Source organism: Strigops habroptila, chromosome 8, assembly GCF_004027225.2.
Source record: "Strigops habroptila isolate Jane chromosome 8, bStrHab1.2.pri, whole genome shotgun sequence".
NCBI lineage: Eukaryota > Metazoa > Chordata > Aves > Psittaciformes > Psittacidae > Strigops > Strigops habroptila.
Window position 1 is genome coordinate 16,639,605 of NC_044284.2, and position 23,752 is coordinate 16,663,356.

Genomic DNA, 23,752 nt, shown 5'->3' on the forward strand with positions numbered 1-23,752 from the left:
CCCTTCTTCCTCCCCCCGCTCCCGGAGGGATGGGGAGGAGAATGGGAAGAATGCAACTCCCACGGGTTGAGATAAGAGCAGTCCCGCAACTAAGGTATAACACAAAACCACTACTGCTACCACCAATGATAATAACGATTAGTGAAATAACAAGGGGAGAGGATACAATTGCTCACCACCCGCCGACCGATACCCAGCCCGACCCGAGCAGTGATCTGGGCCTTCCGGGTAACTCCCCCTGGTTTATATACTGGGCATGACGTGCTGTGGTATGGAATACCCCTTTGGCTAGTTTGGGTCAGGTGTCCTGTCTCTGCTTCCTCCCGGCTTCCCCTCCTCCCTGGCAAAGCATGAGACTGAGAAAGTCCTTGGTTGGAATAAACATTACTTAGCAACAACTAAAAACATCGGTGTTATCAGCGTTGTTCCCAGGCTGAAAGTTAAAAAACACAGCACTGCACCAGCTACTAAGCAGGAGAAAAATGACTGCTATAGCTGAACCCAGGACAGGCTCATGAATTGTATCTGCATTCAAATCCAGACTCAGATCATGAACTCTTGATTTAAAGAGATAGCTGATGGCAGTGTATGTGTTGTGTTCCATTTCTACATTGCGTACTTGGCAATTGTGTTTCAGTTGTTTCTCCAAATGATCTATGTTGTGTCTGGCTTTTTATCCAGCTAATTTTAGCTCTGTTTTCTAGACTTGATCCTTGCTTTACGGGTGTCTTGAAATAGCCAACACACCATGCATCACATGTGAGGATGAACGTAGCTCCTCATGGACTTTGTGTTTGTTTTTTTTCCGCCAGCTTTTGCTGTGTGACAGTCTCAAAGGGCCACATGCAGAATGTTTCTTCTGAGATGGCTACAAAACAACCACTAATTCTTTCAGATATTGCCCACAACTGCAGAGCATTCGTTTGAACCAAATGAACTTGATCGAAAACTAGGGACATGTTTAGTTTAGAAGCAATAAAAGGAGAATTGTCTAACCTAAAATAACGATTAGAACTAGATGTGGTTTTGTGGCATGAGCCTGTTTTATATCTGAAACTTAACATTTAATAGAATGCATGGCTGAGAGACTCACCTTGCTGTGGTATCACACACATTCCTATGCTCTCGTGTCCAGTGGAAAAGATGACATTTGAGTAAAACCAGTGCTTGGCTGTGTTCACTGAAACTTCGTATGGAAGCTTAGTACCAGTTTTCTGAGAATGACTTGCAAATCCTGTGTATTGCAATGATTCAGATCCTCATTCACGGCTAAACCAGACCCATCAATTACAGTGCTACATCTTAAGACAACTGGTCATTCCCTTTGCCCCCCACTTGACTCTTTGGATACGGGTCACAGCTCCTCACTTAGACTCATTGTAATTTCTTTGGTTGGTGGAACTGAAAGATCATCAGCCAACTCATAATGAGAACTGTGATAATGTCTCTTCCAGAGGTTCATTAGCACTCACTCAGCAGGGTTCCCCAGCATGCCTGTGCTCTTTGGAAGTAGCAACCAGATTGCATATAGGTGTGTAGTATGTGTCTGTCAGCAACATGAATCAGTCTTTAACAATTGTCATTCTTCTCTGTGAAAAATGAGTATGAGATTCCTTTACTGCTTTATGTCACACACACTTTACAGCACTAACAACATTTGCTGCACATAAAGAGTGTGCATAGGCTCCTCTACTTGCTTAAAGTCTGAAATGAGATGGTGTTTGTGTGCTTGCTCATGTCCAAAATTATGCTAGTTATTGTACCAAGTTAGAGACATGAACGTCAAGCCATTCCACAAGCCTAGAAAGGATAATAAAAGTATTTATGAATGTTACAGTTTTAACTGCTACATTTTTAAGACCTCCGCAGCCTGGACTGATTTATGGCTGTTCAGCTTTAAAAAAAAAAAAAAAAAAAAAAAAAAAAAAAAGGGGGAAAGAAAAACATATTACATACAAAAGAAATTAAGGAAGCCAGAAGCTATGCATTCAAAGAACTATCTAAAAATAAGAAGTACACTTATAAACTTTAATATCCCACTGAGCAAAGTAGAAGGTTTTTCTTGTCTGGCTATACGAGTGTGTGTGGTTTTGCTGAAACGTAGTTCTCATTTTGTCTCATACAGTCTCTGTGGTGGTGACTGCTATTTTTATTTTAGACGTGGGCTTTTTAATTTCCTTATTTATGTGCTCATTCTCATCATAAGGGATGTATTGTAACTGTGCTCTGCATCCTGCATGTTTAATTCTAAACTTTGACATGCAGCAGCCCTGGGTTGAGCTGTGGCAGCTGGAAATTCAGTACAGCTGACATGCAGTCCCCAAGAATGTAAAGGAAGTTGAGTGACAAAAATATAAACTTCACAACAGAACAAATGAAATAAAAAACTGTTCGTAGAGACCAGCTGGTGTTGTATTATACCCACATTGTGACTGTTCTCTGTCAATGCATGCTTAGTATTGTTGTGTAATTTTTGTTCTGCATTCTTAGCTGGTGTGGCAAGGATTTGATGTTACAGCGCAGGTGTCCTGATGTGAATGATTCATGTCTAATTGTGGCAGTATAGGGTGGACATACAGTGCTGACTTTCACAAATGAAAAGTGTGTGACAGAGAAATGCACCTTTTGGTAACCTAGAACTATCACTATGAGAGAGATTCTGGAAGTCAATTAGCAGAGCAAAGCAATAGAGTAAGAAATTACTTGCTCCCCTCAAACAGCCCAAGGTTTTGCTGATTCTCCTGAAGGAGTTCCTATCTTGGAGAGAAAAATCTAGCAATTCCATTAAGTGTCTACCCAGCAGTGTGAGAAAAAACTGATGAAAGTTTTTCTTCTTTTCAGAAGTGTGCTTTATTAAATTGCTCATTGTTTTAATTGTCATGCTGATCGTCATGTAAGCAGTGGCCCGAGTGACGAGAAACGTGAGATTTAATATTAATGTTCTTGGGTGTAGAGCATAGAAAGCAACGGAGAATTTTGGCTGGCCAAGATGTTCTGGCACTTTTGAGTCTGACTTTCAGAGAGAACAAATAATGAGTTTGTTAACAACCACTGAAAATGAGATGTCAGAAACACAGTGAACAGTATGTTTACCACTTGAGGTTTAAATTTAGGATCCCAGTCCAGTAGTTTTAGCCAAATATGTGAATTAAATAGTGTAAATATTGATTTTAAAATGCTGTATTAATAACTTGTAAGAAACCATATTCTTTTGATCATCCACAGAAGATGCAACTCTCAGAAAATACCTGTACTTTCTTTTTTTCTTTTTCTTTTTTTCCCTTTTCCTTTTCCGTTTCCTTTTCCTTTTCCTTTTTTCTCTTCCTCTTCCTCTCTCTTTCTCTTTTTCAACATGCCTTCTTCACAAGGTGATTTCAGTAGCTTTGAAGAAGTTGTTAGATAAACAGAGCCTGAGATCTGCATAGACTTAAGTTGCTGAAATGCCTGCCTAGCCATGCAGAGAGATAGCAGTATGATAGTTTGTTAACAGTCTCCTGGAACCAGTTTCAAATTCTTTTTGAAAGTGCCTGATTTCAGCCATGGCATCACTTTGCACTTGCCGTGAGTCCCAGTATCTGGATCTCTTGGAGAGAGGCATTGTAAGCAATGCTCTGCAGCACCCAGGAACACCTGATGGTGTTCCAGTGGGAACCAACGGAACAGTTGTGGACTTCTCCTCAGAAACACTGGCCAAATTCTGTTTCTAGAACACTTCCATGTCTAAGGTGTGCATGGACAAATAAAGTGAGGTGTACCCCAGAAAAATGCTGTGGAAATGGTGTACTTGAAATGCTTAGATAATGCAGTGGTAAATCCTACATAAAAACTGTATGTGTTACTAGGAAAGAACACAGAGTAATATATAGGCTTGCTGCTTCAAGGTATTTCCAAAGGCTAACTGCATTTCATGATCGCCTCATTAGTCAAAATTTCCATGGCCTCCTTTCATCTCTGTTATTCCATCTGTCACATGCAGCAATAGAAATCTGAGACTGGTTTTCAAACATAATTCTAGAAAAGTGTCCCCCATTTAGCCTCTGCCATGAAATACAGCACAAAAGAACATTTTTAATGAGACATCAATTATAGAATATGTGCAAAAAAAGAAATGTCATAGAACTTATGGAATAGGCTTGCAGGCATCTATTGTAAAGGAAAGTGACAAGACCCCAAGTTGGCAAAACTTTTGAGAGAAACATGCCACAACCTTCTATCATAATCTCCTCTTCCTGAAGAAAAACAAAGGCTTTAAGCTAACAACAAATAAACAAGTTCTATTACAAGATAACCTAGGATAGTTAACTTTTGAAATAAACAGAATTCATAATGTCCAAGTCAGCCAGGATACAAATAAAGGAGTCGATTTGAACAGTCATGTTCTCTGCTCCCAGCCCCTTTCCACTTCTGCTGTGGTGGTGAAAGGTGGACCTTTCACTTGTTTCGTGGACTGTGAAAAACCTCCACCAGCCCCCCTTGGTCTCTCAGAAGGTTTATTAATCATTTATCCATTTCTTTCAGTGTGCATTTTTTTGCTCCCTGTTCAAGTTTAAGGTTTCCTGCTCTACACTGTGACTCTTTGACTCAGAAGTCCACAAGGACATGGCTAAGTGGCTGTTGTGTTGCATCTGTGGTGACTCTGAGTTAGTAGGACACTGATGGAGAAGTGATTTCCACCCTGGGCCCTCGTACGGCTTTTGCCTGGTGGTGTGGTAGAGAGTAACTGCACTGGAAGGGTGGATGCCAGTAGTGCCGGTTGCTGTGATCTTTCTTTAGAAGCCTGTTCGTATCTGTGGTCATGCCTATCATTATCTTTGCAATACTTTTGCTTCTGTTTATTCCACAACATAATCTGAACATAACTGAGTATTCCACAGTAAAAGTTAAAGGTAACTGATGGAATTTGCAATATTTTTAGTATTCGTATTCCTACCTTAGCCAGCCTCAGGTTTCCTTTCTTAAACACTCATACACATTGAAAAGTAAAATCCATTGATACATAGATTCTTGCTTTTGTTTATTGTTTTCGTTCCTGAGTGGTTACTGTTACTTTGAAACCCAGTCATTTCTGTTCAGTTGTTGAGCTATATTAGGCAACTGCGGGCTTCTAAAACATTCAGTACGGAAAACTACCCCCAGAAATGTAAACGACTCTTTAAAAACCCCTTCTCCCCCATCCCTGCAAACTATTGGTAGTCTCCTCTGGAGAAGGCTACAAGATGAAAACCATATGAGTGCTCTGGAGAGGGGAAAGGCACTCAGCCACTCGGAACTGAATCTAAGGCGGCATTATGGGCTCATTCGAACTGCTGATTATCAGTGAAAACTGAGCCTTGTACCAACTTGCTAAAGGTGCTTTTAAGCCATTAACACATCATCATAATTCTGTAGGAGCCTGAAAGGGAGAAAATAGACCACAAAAATAGTTTTCCTTGACTGTAACTTGATCTGGTGAATGAAAATATGTTCTGAATGCTGTTTGTGTAGCTCTTATTATGATTGTGGCCTTAGATAATTAGTTAACTAACAAGGCTATGGCAATGCCTGTGTCACTGCTTTCATCATAAGCTGCAAGTATTTCAGAGGTCAAGAATGAATGGCAGAGTCAATGAGATCTCTTTGAACTCATTTGCTCCTTACTTCTTCCATGATCTTTAAATCTGCATTCCATTACCTCCAAAACATTTGCTCAACATGACTTTATCTCAGTTAAGACACACATTCCTGGGTTCATATAACCTCTCTTCCTCTCTGTGGCATCCATTGGGTTCTGCCTAAATGCATTTCAACCTCTCCAAGATGTGGTAGCTATTTGTGGAAGCAAAATCAGGCTATTTCTTCTTTTGTGATAGCAACTGGCTTCTTGAGTGTCTTCTGTAAGATCTTTTAATCTGCCTGTGGTCTTGATTTTTGCATTCAGTTTTTCTGGTATCAATGAGTTTAGTTTTTCTATTCTTTATGTGAAAGAATCACCTTAATTTTATTCCTCTGTCTCACCAAATTCTGTTCAGTTCATTGAAACTATTGACATGAGTAAAACAGAGGAAGAGAGACAGAACTTCTGCATGATGTTATGGTCAGTGTTTGGAGTTTGATCTGCAATGTCCACTCATCATACTCTTTTCTTAACCTGCTGATAAGTGATTATGTAGCGTTGACATCTGGTCTCCTTTTTTCCATGACCACGTGGCTTTTTCTATGGGGTTTTAATGAGCTTTTTTTTTTTTCTTGGTAGTTTGAGGTATTTTTTGCTTCTTCTACATTTGGGAATTGGAACAAAATGGGTTCTCAGTGTTTTCCTCTCACATTATTCCTTGGTCATTCTTCTTAGACTAAGATTGTGTTGTGTTTTTCATCTCTTGGTCCTCTTCCTGTGTGCTGTTACTCTCTGCTTGTAGGCATTGCATTCTCTTCCTCCTTGGATTTTCATTAGTCAACAGCGTCATATTGTTTGATGACTGTTCTTTTCTTGCACTCCACCTACATCTCCAACTGCCCCTTCAAAAGCTTTTCTCATTTCTGTCTGAATTTCTTTCTCATTCTCTTTTCTTTGCAGCTTTTCAGTGAATAGTCTTCTCCCTGGTTAATTTTATCGGCACAAACAGAATTCAGTGACTATGCCGAAGACCAGTAGATCGGCCGATTTCATTCCTGATTCCTTAGGTCCAAATTAAATCTTCACCTGGTCTCTTAGATGTTGTGGATATCTAGTGCATCAACTCTGTTTCAAGAGCTCTTGTGTGTATGTGTATGTAGAATCTGCCTCACCTTTTCATACCTTGCCTGACTGCCAGCAGAGTAAAGCCTGTGGAGGTAAATGAAGTTGTCTGTTGCTTCTGTTTTTTTCATTGTTTCCATGGATTCTCATGTTTGTTACAAGCACTGTTTCTGCCTGTTAGTTCCATTAGTTAGGGTGCTCTTATGTGAACCATGAGAGGGATCTCTGTGGAGCCAGTCGTGTTTGTGCTGGATTTTGTACAAATTTTTAATGTGTTTTTCTTACATCTTTTGTACTCAGCAAGACATATTCCATTGTATTACAGTCTCTGGGACTAAATAACATGAGCTCAGGGAGTGTTTCTTTATGACACTTCTACTAAGAAAACAACACTCCTCCAATTTTCCAGGGTCTTTCATTCTCCTCAAAAGATCAGTTGCTGGATTTTGACTTATCCAACTTCCTTTTCAGCCCTTTAATACTGATGTTTTTGGTAAAAAATAAGAGTTATTTTTCATCTTAAACTAATTTTACACCTGTATATTCCCACTAGCATTGCTTTAATTTACTGTGAAGTGAATGAAATCAGAATCAGGACCACTGAATGTATAAAACATACTTGGATTTGCAGTTATGATTAGCTGTGAAATGTTTTGTGGTAATTTTGAGTGCAAGATGGTATACAATGACACACTGTTTGATACTCTGGGAGAGCCAGGATTGCAGAGCCCACAGGAGACAGGCAGTATAGCTCTGTAAAAATGAGAGAGGTGTCAGAACAGCAAGTTCTGTCAGTGAGAAGAAGAGAGAGAGAGAATGTGAGGACGGATAGAAGAATGTGTAAATGGACTGATAAATGATAAGAGAATGCGCAGCTGAATTAAAGAATGTGTGAGCTGATAGATGGGATGGATATTGGGCAAGCAAACAGCAGAACTGAGTACGTTTGGGATATTAATAAGCCTTCCAAAGAAGCATAAAGAGAGAAAGAGTGAGGGGGGGATATAAAGGTTAAAGGGCTCAAAAGACAAAGGCATTCACAACTAGGCTGGTAAACATTACAGTGAGATGACCAGGAGAACACTGCAGAGCAATTAAGGAAAAAAGAAAGACAACAATGGCTTTCATGAAAAGGCTTGAAGGCAACTTGTGACAGTAGTGTGGCAGGGCAAATCTCATAATAGAGTTTTGAATCTCCTTCTAGAGAAGCTGACTTTTCTTCTGGGATTGATCAGGGTGGTTTTTCAGGCCATGTATTGTCTCTGTTTTACCCATGTTAACTTGAACGTAGATGCATATTCCTTACAACACTCAGTTTGGGGCCTGAGTTGTGAGCCTATCCTATATAGGCGCAGAATCTCTAAAGCTCATCGTATATTCACGTATTAATGCTCCCTGAGATAACTTTGGAACATTTTGAGGTGTTTAAGCTCTTAATTCTGGCACTGAAATCAGTTACCTTAGATTAGACAGTCTAAACTGCCTAGATCATGAGATGCAGCATCCTCCGATCATGAGGCTGAAAGTGATCTCTTCTGTACAGCTTTAGGGAATCTCCCTAGATTCAGTACAGCAGACTGGGACCATTCTAATAAACAGTGAGAATCAGAATAGTTTTTTCTCCATTCCTTCTCCACTTCCTTCCCTACTTCCTTCCCTTAGAAAGCCTTAGTTCACAAGAAATGCTTGTAAGAATTGTCTGTGTTTACTTTATATGTTTTGGCTTGGAGAAGACTTAAGGCTATCACTTCATATGCACTCTTAGCTGGAATTCATTAGTTGAAACTAGTCAGTGTTAAAATTAAGGGTTGTTTTTGACTGGTCAAGTTTTTATTACTCATCTGTTACCCAGTATTTTTTGCCATGGTACTGTACAAATGCTTTTGCTGGGATGAGAAAGGGGTGGTGAAGGACAGGAAGAAGCAGCTGTCGAGAAATACTGTTTTTTGAGAGGACTGTACTGCTTTTAAAGTGTGTGTCAGTCTACAGCCAAAGACTATCCTTACTTACAGTGATTTTTGTTTTATAATTTATTTATTTTTAACTGATGTTGTAGTGGATCTCACCACTGTGAGAAGGAAGAGGGTAGACTCTGGACTGCTGTCATGCAGCATGTCCTGTATGACAGTGTAAGACAGCAAGGACAAGGGCTATATGCTGGTGAGTGACTACTGGCAGGCTTCATTATCTTTTACTGTGTTGTAGGCGCAGGATATAACTCATTTTTACTATTTGATCCCCAAAGGGAGAATATTACTATATTTACTCAGTGCAGGGCAAGTTAATTGTAACAATGCATCTACAGTACATTAAAGTTTGCAATCAATGCACTTGTATTTCTCTTTATAATTCATGAGCATTGTTTTGCCTGAGTAAATGATCTTTTTTGAGTTCTGAAACCATTCTATCTGATTGCTGAAACTAATCAATATCACTAAAACCATGAACATATGACAGTGATCATCCATAAAGGCCTATTTCCTGCCAATATTGTTCTGGTACGCAGCAGAGCTGTAAAGGTTGTTCCATTTTTAGAATAAACTTTAGGGTGTGAATATTAAAACAGCAATAAATTCAATGCCTGCTATAAGAATTCTCTTCTAAGAAAATACCTTTTGAAATAAATTCCTAAAAATCCTGTCCATCTATATTAGATGTTCTTACTGTCTGTATGCTCTGTTAAGAGTTTGTGAAGCAGAACTGCTTCCTTTTCACTTACACATGAGTACACAAATCCACATATACACTACTAGGAGATAGACTAAGTTGTTGATGTCTCTGTTGAGGACTTTGTGAATCTTTCTGGCTTGATTTTCTATGGAGTTAGATGATATTTTAGTCTATTGTAATTTTCCTGAATAAATAGTCTTCAAATAATCCATGTAAAAAAGAGTCACAAATGAAAGTCTGTGCTATTTTATTAAACTTTGCTCACTGTCAGGATGTTAAATAGGCTTTGATTATTTCACCTAGGAACTGAAGCTGGCAATCAACAATGTACGATCTTAATTCAGAATAAGCATGGTGAACAAATTGTGCTCCAGGGAGATGCATGGCTTGAATTGTGGAAGTGTTGTAGAGGTCACACGTGAGATATGTTAGCGAAGGTGATTTGTTTTGGTACAGTTCTTATTACTAAGTTCACTTCTAAGTAAAAAGTATAGAAATTTTTAGAATATTTTTAGAATATCAATAAACTGTAAGACTTCTTTCCAACTGAAAGACTGGTATTGTCACACCTTCTGTGACTTCTGATAAGTGTCTGTAAGATAGCTGAAATGCATTAGAAAAAAAGTCAGTGCTGAGTAGCTGTTCTTGCTGATCTGATGGGGATGAGGCGGGGGGAAGAGATGTTAGAGGTACTCTGATTAATAATCTATACATCTTCACTAGTCATGCAAAACTTTATGGTCATACAAGATTAAAGGTCCTGGCAAGGTTAATAGTGATCCTAGGTCCTCACTCAGTTTTCATCCAATCTGTTGACTGAGAAGGATTTGTAAGGGGATACACTGCCACAATTACAAGTCAATGCAGTGCTGAACTTTAGAGTTAAGCGATGGGAAAAAGCAGCATGAACTTGAACACTACAAACCCTTATAATCTATTTCTTTTCTCAAAGAGAGGAAGCTAACGATATCTGTTGGATCTAGTGTAGGATTTTATAGAAAAGAAAATGCCAGAGATAGAGGGAATTCTTACTGTTTATTCTTGTTGATTCTTTTCTGAATATTTCTCCACCACTTCTACCGGGGTTGTACTTTTATGCTTAACAGTGTCAGACACTGACAACTTTAGAGTGACCTGGTGAGACTTTCACCCCCTTTTTTATCACTTAAAACTGGGTAAGCTGCCCTTTAATCCATAGTTACAAATTTTAATGGTTGGTGGGGTATTTACTGAAGTGTTCCAGAGACAGACCACAGTATAACTGTTGTCTGAGAAGCTCTTTTTGAGGTTCTGAGCACAAGAAATGCACCGATATTACTATTTCAAAGCAAAAATCTGCAGAATCCTGTGAAACTTTTCAGGTCATAGAATAACCTAAGGAAACCAGTGACTCACACTTGATTGCACCACATATTATAACTTTCATGGTATGTCTGTACTGTGTGCTAGGAGACAAAGCAGGAAACCAATGTTAGAAACCACGGAGTCAGAATAGTAACCGAGAAGCAAATGGGCTCAAGGTAAATTAGGACATCACTTAGCGTACTCTGCTGGGAAGAGTGAACTTAGCAGACATTCCTCTTTTCCGAAGCTGTGGTAGGCTCATCAATAAACTTTACCTCTGTTTCTCCAACTCTAATGGCATCTAGAGTCACTCACCAGAACTCTGCTGCAGCACAGTTCTGTACCTCTAGAGCACCTCTGTCCTTTGTATCTTCCCCCTTCCCCTTGCAGCCACAAGAAGAACTCAGCCTTTACCCTGTGGGCAGATATAATTTTCCTGTATCTGCTGAGAATACTGCAGTCAGCTCTAGAGGCAGGTTAATTAGTCACAGCATGGCACCATATTGACACAGACAGACTGTTGCTGGAAGCAAAAATGAAATCTGTGCATTGTACTACAAACACTTGAGCTCTCGCAGAGCTAGAGTATGCATCTGTGGAGTAGCATTATTGCAGTACTGTTATTCCTTATCAGGCACTGTGGTTGAGCTTTGGGTTAGCACAATTCCAGCTAGGCAACAGTCCAATAAATTTAGTTACCATGAAGACAACCTAATTGTCTGTTAGGAAATATGTATTTCTCTTCTGGCCTCTGTGCAATACGATGTTCATCTTGTTTATGTTAAATTTTACCAGTAAGGCTTCCTTTAAGCTAACGCTAAAGACTAGCTACACTGCTCCCCACCAAGATAGATGTAAAATTAGTTCATGTGGTAGGCCCGTGTTTCTTGTACACACCTGCAAAGCAGGGCAGTAGTCAGTAGCTAAAAAAAATTATGATGAATAGCAGCAATTATAAACCAATAATATACGGGAAACAGAAAAGATTGCAAAGAATTTCCTGCCATATGCATTTAGGAGGCATCTGGACTACATCTGGGAAAGCACACTCTCAGGGAACTGCAGCTTGCTGGAGGTGCATGTCTGTGCTATCAAGAATAATGATAAAATGGTGCTATTCATGTTTACTTCTTTGTGTGTTGAGGGCAGGTAAGGAATACTCAGTATGAAGCACTTCTCCAAACAGATGGAGTACAATATAACATTAATTGACTGAGAGGTAGGGGAGATCACCTTGTGAGCTGTTTGCTCACTTTTTTGCTTAATCATATTCAAAATGACTGATAACATTCCTTAAAGAGTAAGGTACTGGGATTGCTATTAGCATAAGTGGTGACATGTAAATATGACCGACCTTAACACTTACATTTTGGCTTATTTGCCATAGGGACAAGCTGATGCGTAGGAATGCATGTTTCTAATGAGTCATTAAAAAAGAGGAGGATTGGAGCCCATCCGAAAGGTGTGCCTGCTGATACACCAGGGCAGAGTAATTTCTAAAAAAGATTTGGATGTCCACTGGGAAAATTATGGAAGTTAAAAATGATTTCTTACAAAGTATTTTCCAATGTGTAGAAAATTTTTAGGAGGGTTATTTTCCTTTATTTTTTTTCTTTTTTGTTCCCTCCCCTTGATGAAATGAAAACTGTTCCTTAAGGTTACTGAGCTGATTTTCTTACGGGCTACTGAAATGTTTTGGTTAACTAGTCTCTTTTGTTTACATGCGCAGTCCCATAAAGATTGAAACAACCAATTGTTGTCTGTAGTGGATATTTAAAAAATAAAAAAGAAGGTTAAAAAAAAAAAAAGCCAGGGTTCCTAATCCTACTGAAATCAGTTTAAATGGGCTGTTTTCTACTAGTGGACAGTGGTGTTTTATCCTGACCCATTTGTACTGTCTGTCAAAAGAGGAAGCTTGAAAATAATTTTAAGCTACCAGTAAGATTTTCAAAAGCTTCAGCGCATCTGACTTCTGTTTGCCTTGAGGGTCATGGTAAGGTGCTTCTCTTACAGCCTTTAAAGTTCTAACCTTCAGCTAATAAATTTGACTTCATGAGTATAGTGGGGGGGACAATCATGACTTGACTTGTAACTTTTACACAGGCCCTAGGCTGATTCTTTGTCCCATCAAAAGCCTATCTGTTCTTGAGGTTACTATAAATTATATTCCTGTTTGATCTTCCAAGGCTTGCTATTACTCTCATATTTTCTTTTGTGCATATAACTGCACAAAGACTGATGTGTGCAAAAAAGAAAATGCTTGTTTGAAAGCAGATTTATTTTAGTGGAGATGAGCAATTATATGTATCTGGATGTGTTACATGATAGATTATTCCAGAGCTTCAGACATACCTTGTGGGGGTCTAAAATGCACGTATGAGATTGGGGGCAAACTTCTGTGTGCTGCAGTTAATCCATATCTGTCAAGAAATAACAGTGACTACACAGCACAGGTCAACTGCTGGCTTTTTTAATAACTGAGCTGTTACATTAACACTAATTATATCCAGTCCTTTCTACTCTGTAAGTGTCCATCCCTGGAAGGGATTTAGAATAATTATGGACCCAAGAACCATTTTGAAGCTGAAATTGAAAGACTTTCTACTAAAAGAGCAATTTCTTTACTAGGTCTCCCCCAGGTAAAAAAAAAAAAAAAAAAAAAAATCTTTTCTATCTGAAATCTTTTTTTTCGTGGTTTAGAAGGCTTAGTTACCATTTTTTTCTTTGCCAAACTAGCCCCAAAACACAACAGGTTTTTAGTTAAGCTGTCAGGTTTGATACTGCTTTTTAGCTGTAGACTGCCTGTTGGGATAGCCTTGATTGAAGTGGACTGGTAGATCTGTCTTATTACAAGCCTCTGTGGTTCATGGGAAGAGGTAATATGATAAAAGCTTTTTGTTCCTTGTTTCTCTGTGTGTTGTTCCCATTTGGTAGAGTGTTTGCAGGATTCTGTAGCCAGTTCCTGCTGAGTGCTTGACTGCACCTGAATATAGGCCAGGAAAGTTGGGCTGTAGTCACTTCTCCTGCCTCTGCAAATGGGTAGGGAGCTGGACAAAAATATTTTACTTATTTCCCACTCTTTTGTTGGGGGAAAGAGCTTGAAGAGCTGGATATAGTACTATAGGCATTAGGGGAGCCTGGAGACTTATGTGAGGAGCATTCAGTAGTTATTCTAGCTCTGTTCCCTACTAACTTGACACTCTTTCTGGAGTTGGTGACTGTAGATGTTGCAAGTCTGATGCATCCCAGTTCCCAGTGGACTTTCTGAAGAGACAGCTTCAGATTCTAAGGGAAAAAAGGATTCTCCCATAGGTGTAATCAGCTCCCCTCAGCCATAAAGAAGGTGGTGGCTGTTCATATATAAACACACATCTCAAGGGTATGTCATGCCTGGTAACACCTTCCATAGGGCCTGGAGAATTACACAAAAGAAGAGGAAATAATTGCTAAAAATAAATTCAAATATTTAAAATTTTCTGATTAAAATTATCAGCACAATAGAATGTGCACAGTCACCTAGAGAGCAGGTGATTTATTGTCATCACAAGTGGAAGCACTGCCTCAGTATACAATAGAATTAATTTTTTTTCCTTATCTTCAGGCCTGCTGATTCTCGTGTACTGGGGAGATGGACTCCCTACAGACTTGCTTTCAAGTGAAACAAAACAATTAAAGAAATTAATTTATATATTATAAATTTATAAATTAATATAATTTATAAATATAGTACATTTATCATTATACATTTATTAAAATAAATTATAAATATATAAATTTCTATAAATTAATATAATTTATAAATTATATTATTAATTTATGAATAATGTTCATGTTTCATTATTTCCTTTCAAGGCAGGTGTAGTTGATTAATGAAGTCTCCCACTGTCCCAGTTTGTTCTGTATAAGCCCCATACATTGCTACAGGCAAGACGTGGCACAAACATAGCAGATGGCAGCGCCATCTGTAGGCTGAAAAATTGTAAACGTCTCACGGATGGCTTGGCTCATCTAGGTATTTATTCACTGTATTTTATAACAGTTTAGCGAATACCAGTCACACTGAACTTTTAAAATAAAAGAATTGCTTATTAATTTCTAATGGTTTGCAATGGAGGAGTTACAGTGAAACAGTCTTAACTACCAGACACAGCAAGAAGCTGTAGCTTTTCCTGTCATGTATGCTAGTGTGCTGACAACAGTTTTTCCCACACCAGATTTCTTCAAGGGAAAACAAATCTTCTCATTAACTACTAATATCTAAAATAAGAGAATCAATAAACAGAGAAAAGTTTTATTTGCCTGCTCTTTTGTTAAAAGAGACAATGTTGTAAACTAATCATTCTCACATGCATGGCATTTCAAATGCACATAGTGAAAGACAGTCTTTGATTACTACACACCTTTAACCAAAACACAGTTTGACTTAGTAAGCTAGTTTGTTTTCCATTTAAAATTGCAGCCACCAACATAAAACACATCCACCTCTTCTTTCTGTTGAATGATTTCATTCCCATCACAGCTGTCTGTTATATTTTGTGATTACATTTGTTGAAAAATCACAAATTTCTGTGATGGGGTACATGTTATTCATGTTGTTTTCTCAGCTGTTCAAAATAACTATTACCATCTTTATTGATGAAATGGAGACGGTTGCTTGCAGTAATAACGTCTCTAGAACAGATGTCTATGTTGAGTGCCCTGCACTCTGCATCACTGTAATGCCCTTAGTTTGGCTTTCAAGCTAGAATGCTGTTCACCATCTCCTAAAGACAAAGGAAAACTCATCCTCTGGCACTCAGTCTTTACAGGCTGAATAAGGCAGTGACTACAATAAAGTGGTCTTCATATTTTTCGTTACCTTTTTAACAGTCTAACAAGAAGTTTGAGCAGTGTTAGTTGTTGCAGTATATAATACCAGAAGTTTTTGTGCAAATCTGGGTCCTCCGAACTCCCTTGATTCTAATGTTTATATTCTTCTATAGAAAATTCACTTTCAAGTTCTTTTATTGGTTATCCTTATTCCAACTTTGTTAACAAAAGAATATTTGAGACACCGTGTTATCTCATTGTTTCCCATTCCTGCTACTGGTAGCTTCTTATGTCTTGGTTCTAAATGTGCCTAAGTAGTTTGCAAGATCAAATGTACTCTATGAGCTGCACAGTAAAGGGTCATGTCTTGGTCTTGCTGAAATAAAATAGCAATAACAAAAAGAAACCAAGTAACAAAACAGAGTAATATTTTGTAAGACTATTTGTTTGCCTGTCTGTAAGAAGTTTTCTTCAACTACTTATGTGTCTTCATGGGAATGCTATAAATAACTGCCTTAAGGATTCACATACAGGTACGAAGAGTATGTATGGGTTTCTGTAGTGCTGGGAGACTGAATTGTAAGAATTAAAATTAGACTTTCTGGAAGAATTCTGTTGCTGATTCATGCAGATGATTAATTACTATTTTGCGGAGTTTCTGATATGTCTGTAGACATATCAGAATAACTTAATGGAGGTTTTTCATGAGGCTTGAGTGAAACAGTAGACATTGGGTGGAAGTACCCAGAAAATGAATGTTCTTGAAGAGTGTTTGTGAAGGCAATTTCTGTTTGCATGTTGGATCTCACATATGAAAGTAATTTAATAACATATTAATATGCATATCTTGTTAGAAAGGAAGAAGCTGAAATATGTAGATTGATCCTAAGGTGAGGCTTGAAGGTGATGTATGTAATTAATGTGCTGTAAAGAAGTGAGAGTCTTCAGTAAGTGAGTTTCATTGCTTTCCACCTTTTTCAAGCTTGAGGGAAAAGCTTCTGAAGGGCAAGATTCACAGGCCCTAAATATGAAGCCACTGGATTAAAGGAGTGCAAAAGCAAGTCAGTGTCCTCTGTTGGCCTACAAGGATGAGTGTCTAAATGATACAGCAAGCACTGAACTTATTCTGGATAAAATAACAAAGGAAATGTGTCAGGAAAAGGGGCAGAAAATTTTATAGCCCAAGATCATATTCAGAAGCTGATGCGCAAATGAAATTGAAGTATGGGAAGTGGTAGGAGGGCCTAATTGTAGCTATCGATGTCATTTTTGCTGACAAAAATTTTCAAACCCCAAATCTATTTACTTTTCATAAGTGAAATTACCAGATCTTCAAATGACAATATTACTTCAGGAGGCACAGTGGCTAAGAACCTTTCTTTGTGTTTTCACCTTTTATTCTATTTTAAGGAAAAAGCTCTTTCCTTAGCGTTTTTTATCACGAGCTGTGTGTGACCTGTAAGCATCTTCTGATGATGTGCAGAGGATTTCAGATTGCTCCACTGCTTGAGCATGTTGTAAACTTTTGGTGGTATTCCCTTTGCAAGTTTGAGTTCCCAGGAACTTTTCTCTGTCACCCAGAAATGGCCTAGCCTTTGAATTCTGAGCTGTCAGTCACAAAACAGTCAAAATCAGCTCAAATTGTGTAGGGGAAAAAAAACCCAGGTCAAATGGAAGAGGCATCCAGTGTTGGGTAGATATTGCCTTGTAACCACTTAGATGAAACCACGCAAGAAAAAATGTGACTGCAATAAGCAGTCATGCTTACTGCATGAAGAAAGGTGTCAAGTGAAAAGCAGCAAAGTGTGTGAATGGGCATTTCCTCCAGAAATGCTTGAGGTGCTCTTTCTTCTTTTAGTTTCACTTGTTTTCTTTCTTCTTTTATTTTTTGATGTTGTTTTCTTTATGTTCTGTTTATAGCTGTTGTAAAAATTAACATCTACCTTTGCAAAAGTTTAATTATAATTACAGCTTTGAACACACGAAGTTGATGAGATTCCAAATTCAAATGATCTGCTGAAATGAGGGAGGCAAACAGCATAAAACTGAAAAAGAACATTTGAAAATTGGCAAGGCACTCCCACCATTTCATTCTCAGAACATAAAGGCAATAAGAAGTAAATTTTCTCTGCTTTTCAGTTATTAATTTAATGTGGCCTCTCACAGAACGGTTGTTAGACTTTGAACAACTTAAGTGATATTAAAAATTGTAACATTTTTTAGTATGTTGTTTCGAAGGATGGAGAGGTGATATAACAGTATCTGAGAATATTTAACATGTTGCCTTTTTTTGTATCTCCTTGAAGGTCCAAAGGTGAAAAAATATCAATTACATTTTTTTTTGTTACTAAAAATTAATTCCAGGTGTTTTCAGCCATCTTAGAATCATAGAATCATAGAATAGTAAGAGTTGGAAAGGACCTTAAGATCATCTAGTTCCAACCCCCCTGCCATGGGCAGGGACACCTCGCACTAAACTATGTGGCCCACGGCTCTGTTCAGCCTGGCCCTGAACACCGCCAGGGATGGAGCATCCACAACCTCCCTGGGCAACCCATTCCAGTGCTTCACCACCCTCACTGTAAAGAACTTCCTCCTTATATCTAATCTAAACTTCCCCTGTTTAAGTTTGAACCCATTACCCCTTGTCCTACCACTACAGGCCCTAAGGAAGAGTCCCTCCCCAGCATCCTTATAGGCCCCCTTCAGATACTGGAAGGCTGCTACGAGGTCTCCACGCAGCCTTCTCTTCTCCAGGCTGAACAGCCCCAACTCTCTCAGCCTGTCTTCATACGGGAGGTGCTCCAGCCCTCTTATCATCCTCGTGGCCCCTCTGAACTTGCTCCAACAGCTCCATGTCCTTTTTATGTTGAGGACACCAGAACTGTATGCAATACTCCAAGTGAGGTCACACAGGAAGACCTCATCTTGGGTCTCATCTTCCCACAAGCATGTCAATGGAACACAGAGAATGGGGAATGGGAATAAAAAGGCGACATTATTTTGCTTTTGCTTAGTTCCACAACTTACAGCAAACCCCATTTTCTTGACTCTGCTGTAGGCTTGAATTTTATTTTTCTCTACCTCCTCTCCCTAAGTTGTGCAAGGGCTTTTTCACCTAGTGGTTTTTTTTTTTGTTAGTTATTTGAAGTTAGCAGAATGGGTTCTCCATTACTTTGGGTATCTCTAGATGCACTTTCATTCCAGTAATAATATCTCTGTCACATTGATTTCAAACACCCATTCCCGCTCCCCCCCCCCCCCAAGTCAATATAAGGATGTTCTTAAGGCCTGATCTTTCATAAAAGATCACTGTCAGGCTAGGCATGTTTGAATTTTGTTCTCTCAGATTTCACCCATGTAATAAGACATGCATGCTATACCCCTGTTTTTTCCAAATCAACAGCCACATTTCAGTGTTTAAATTGAGCATTAATTTTTTCTTAAATCTTTTAGTAAGGTCTGTCTTTAATAACTGTGGTGGTGCTAGAAGTGCAAACCTGTGTGGTAATAACTGAGCTGCAATCTGTATCTATGAATTACCAAATAAACTTTTCATAGTAAGTGGAAGATTGTTTAGTCTTACAATAGAAGTAGCTGGTTTCTTGGTGGTTTCCTACTTACTGGTACAGAGTTGTATAACAGGCTGTCCTTTCTAGTAGGGGCAAGCCTACAGGTGCTTTTTAAGCAATGTGTGCCTTTAATGTAGTTTTGTCTTGCTGCAGCTGTCTTTTCCAGCAGCTAATTTCTAACCATGTTTTTCTTAATTCTTCATGTTGAGGATGAAACATTCTACATATGATTCATCCTCCTCACTTTGCTCCCTGTTGGACAAGTGGCTAGATCAAAACAACCCACTGCTAGAACTGGCCTAGCAGAAAGCCTTGATGGCTGCATAGTACGGGAGGACAGTGGCAATCCGCCATCCTTTTAGAAATTGCCACCCGTCCGTAAAAGGGCAAGCTCATTCCATTCAAGTTCCTCACAGCAGAGTTACTATAGCAGCGTACCTCTTGAGCATTCTCAGATATGACTCGTTTCTCATTCCTGTTGCTCTTCTGAATGGCATTTACTACTGTTTGCCCTCCTCCACACTGCAGTGGTATTTTTCTGTCACGGTGTTTCTGGGGCATTTAATTGTTTTCTTTTAATTCAGGATGAGGGGGCTGTTTCTGCTGCCATTCTGAGCTGCGTGACATGTTGTGAGGAGTGCAGTTCTAATCTAAAAGGTACGGTCACTCCAATAAGCAAATCTAGCAACAAGTTTTCAGACCAGGAAGGACATGATACATAGTTATACTGTATTTTCCAGATCTACTGCTGTCTTAAATCTTCCATGGTATTGATTTCCTATAGTATATCTTTTTACATTGATGAACTAAAGTAATGCTGTCCATGAAGGTCTGCCTTCTTGAAGTCCATGCAAAGCCCTGTACTGATCTCAGTGGATTTGGTCTATCACCCAATTTTTTGTTATTTGGAATTATAAAATACTAGAATAAGCATTCACAAAACACAGATTTTGCAATCCTGTATTGTACTGCTGGTGTTCCAGTCCTGACAGTTCTCTCTGGTAGTATAAGAAAGAGCACTTCAGCTGTCTCAGCTGGATTTCATGGCCTCTGCAGTATGAAACCAGCCACACCTTCTGCAGCACAGCCAACGGAGCAGGCTGGAGCTGTTATGCATTTTTAAAAGAATGTGTAAACAGAACCAGCGGGTAGCTATGCAGTGTTTTTTGTGGTCTGTCATGAAATCATAAAGAGCTCTACTACTTTGGCCTGTCCCTGTGAAAGTCTCAGAGGCTGGGCCAAGAAGCTGCCAAAAGCTATAGTTAATGTGGAAACATAAGGATTTAAAACAAAACAAAGCTGAAGATACAATCAGTGGATAATGTACAGTGTGGAGTGGCTTGTGACTGATGAGATCAGAAGGCCCAATGTCCCTGTCTTTTTCAAAACTTTTTAGTAAATAACGTGTATCCTTCAAGCAGGTGTTGCCATGCAACAAACATGAAAAGTGTCATGGATTTTATAACTTTAAGACTACTATTCTTCTTTCTTCAAAAGCACTATTAAAATTATTTATGTTGGCTTCTGAAATAATACACTAAAGCAGAACTTGCACCGTTCTGTTTTCTTTTGAGGCTCTGGTTTTGATTGTTTTCCCTGAAGCCAAAATGTTTAGTGCAGAAGTTGCCAGCTGTTTGCTTTAGCCTAAACCCCATCAATTTCCCTGCATGGGCAAGGATGGCTGTGCAGGATTCTCTCTCTCTGTTTAGTCTTGCAAGTTGCTGATCCGGTTGCTACCTGAGCTTTGAACTTGTGAACTTGTGACTGTTGCTTGAGGAAGTATTGTCCTGAAGTAGTAGCTGCAAGCTCACCACATTTTTCAAAATGCATTTGAATGTTAACATGGTTCATGAAGTCACCTAATTCCTTTAGGGGCCAGCTGAGACTTTGTAGCTTGCATTTTAGGGAAGCCTTTTCTATTTGGTTCAGCTGTAGTGTACACCAGCCTCCTGCTTCGAAAGCTTTGAGTGCTGCTGCACTTTTCACTTCATTTTGGCTGTGGTGTCAAAGAGCGCTTGTTCTGTTGTTAAGCAAAAACAGGACAGAAGTGTGGCCATCACATTCACATGTATGGCCATTCTGAGAGAGGCGTTTGTTTTGTTATGAAACATTCCTCTTCACTACAGTAATCTGTTATGTCATGCTCTTAGTAAGTAGATATTGTATGAAGACTAGCTGTTAGCTTCTGCTCGCTCTGAGACCTGCTCTATCTCAACCTAAGGAGCATTTTTTGTGTCTGCTTATTAGAATTCATATTGGTTTTGTAGATTATACGTTAGAGAATAATCCAGCACATTCAGAGCTTGAAAGGGCACTTAGAATCATAGAGTCATAGAACAGAATCATAGAATAGTTTCTGTTGGAAGGGACTTTTAAAGGTCATCTAATCCAAACTCTCCTGCAATAAGCAGGCACATCTTCAACTAGCTCAGGTTGCTCAGAACCACATGCAGCCTGACCTTAAATGATTCCAGGGATGGCACATCTACAACTTCTCTGGGCAACCTGTGCCAGCATTTCATCTCCCTCATCATAAAAATTTTCTTCCTTATATCTACCCTGTTTTAGTTTAAAATCATTACCCCTATCACAACAGTCTCTACTAAAAAGTCTGTCTCCCTCTCTACCTTTAGCCCCTTTTAGGTAGGTAGGTGTCAGAAGGCTGCAATAAGGTCTCTCCTGAGCCTTCTCTTCTCCAGACTAAACAGCTCCAACTCTCTCAGCCTGCCTTCATAGGAGAAGTGCTCCTGCCATTTGATCATTTTTGTGTCCTTCCTCTGGACTCACTCCAACAGATTCTTGTATTGAGGACTCCAGAGCTGGATGCAATGCTCCAGGTGGGTCTCACCAAAGTGAAGCAGAGCAACAGAATTACCTCCCTCAACCTATCAGCTATGCTTCTAGGCAGTGAAATTAGGAATCTGTTACAGGAGGCCCTGGGAGGCAGTGCTGCTGTGATAGCTCATGATTTAGACTGTATTCCATTTTGAGAATGGAGAGTAAGGGCACCCAGAAGCTATAACGCATTGGTGGGATAGAAGGGATGAATGCTCAATGCTTAGGTTTCCTGAAATGTGCAGCTTTTAGGGTGGTGAAATCTGTCACTGCATGGAAGCCCTTGGTTTGAAGTGTCAATATTTTGATCTGTAAAAAATATTTTGCGATTACTTCCACTCCTTTCCCACCTAATTCTCTTCTCCCTTTCTATTGCTGTGACGGTACATTGAAATGGCTGCAAACACACTGAAGTAACGCAGCCCTAGTGCAACTACAGGCTCAGTTCCATCATTGTTTTTTGCTAGATTTACACTAAATTGCTCCTTATTTAAATTCCTGTATAAAGTTCACACTCTATTGCAGACTTGGCTGCCTAGGAGGAAGTGTAGATAGAAGAAATGCTGAGAGCACAATATTGTGTAGTGTTTCACAGTACTGGGTGAGGACAAGCAAGCGTCGAGTGTGATCTCCTGTGCTGGTCTGATATGCAGGTGACTTCATTCACCTTTCTTGAAGCATCATGATTTACATCCCTGTTACAAGCAAACGGAGTGAAACTGGAGCCCGCTGTGCTTCTAAGTGGGAGTCTGTGCCAGGATCTCCTCAGGTGGCAATGACTTCATGTGCTGCTGTGTCAGCAGCTCTTACTGCTGCAACCCATTCCAGACTCTGCATCTTGTGCATTTGTCAGGTGATGCAGGATTTTTCAGCCATTTAAAATGCACAGGGTGGTTTGTTTTTTTTTGGTTTTTTTTTTTGTTTTTTAACCTTTTGGTACTAAAATGTTTTAAAAATTTGCCAGAGGTACACAATACCCCATTACCCCATATCTGAAGTGCAGAGCTGGGACTGCCTGGACAGTAAAGGCTTGATTCCAAAATCACTGCAGTGGGTTGCCTCTAGAGACGTGGTATCACCGGTCAGCTAGTTAGCAGTGCCTTGGTGTGTACAAGGCAGAGGTTCCTGGTTCCAGCAAGTCAGAATAATGACTACAGTGTTTCCAGAAACCTGTAACACCTACAGCAGCTCCAGCGCTGCACAAAAGAGTTCTGTTATCTGAACAGTCTAGCAAAAGACATCCAAATGTCCTTTAGAAGTGTCCCCTTGGCTTTGGAGTGCAACCACGGTTGGGATAATGTGGCCTTCAGCTGGGTCAGCACAGGGTTTTTAGCACCTCTTTTAGAAGTATAGCAGGACTGCAGTTATGCCCTCTTGCCATGGAGGTTGTAAGGAGTAAGATTCCTTCTTTTCGTGCTGCTGTCAACTCTGACTAGTCTTGCTTTCTGAGTGTATGGGGAGAAATAGATCCCAGCTTTTGTGCTCAGTTACGATGGTTTTCTTCTTCCTGTTCACCCCACCCTAAATATGTTATGATTAGCAGTGATTTTCATTGATCACTGGTTATGCCAGACGATTAATTTCTGATATCTCTGTACCTGCCTTGATTTATGTCATGTTGTCCTGAAAACAACCTGGGATGCTTTTCATAGGAAATTATCTGCCAAGAATACCCAACTGAATTTTATATGCTCTGTGCTATTTGTCAGTAGATATGTGTGAAGAAGTAAGTGTGGACTAGGACATTTTGAAAAGTATTTTGCTGTTGCTGATAATGATTACACTGGTAGAAAAAAAACTGTGATTG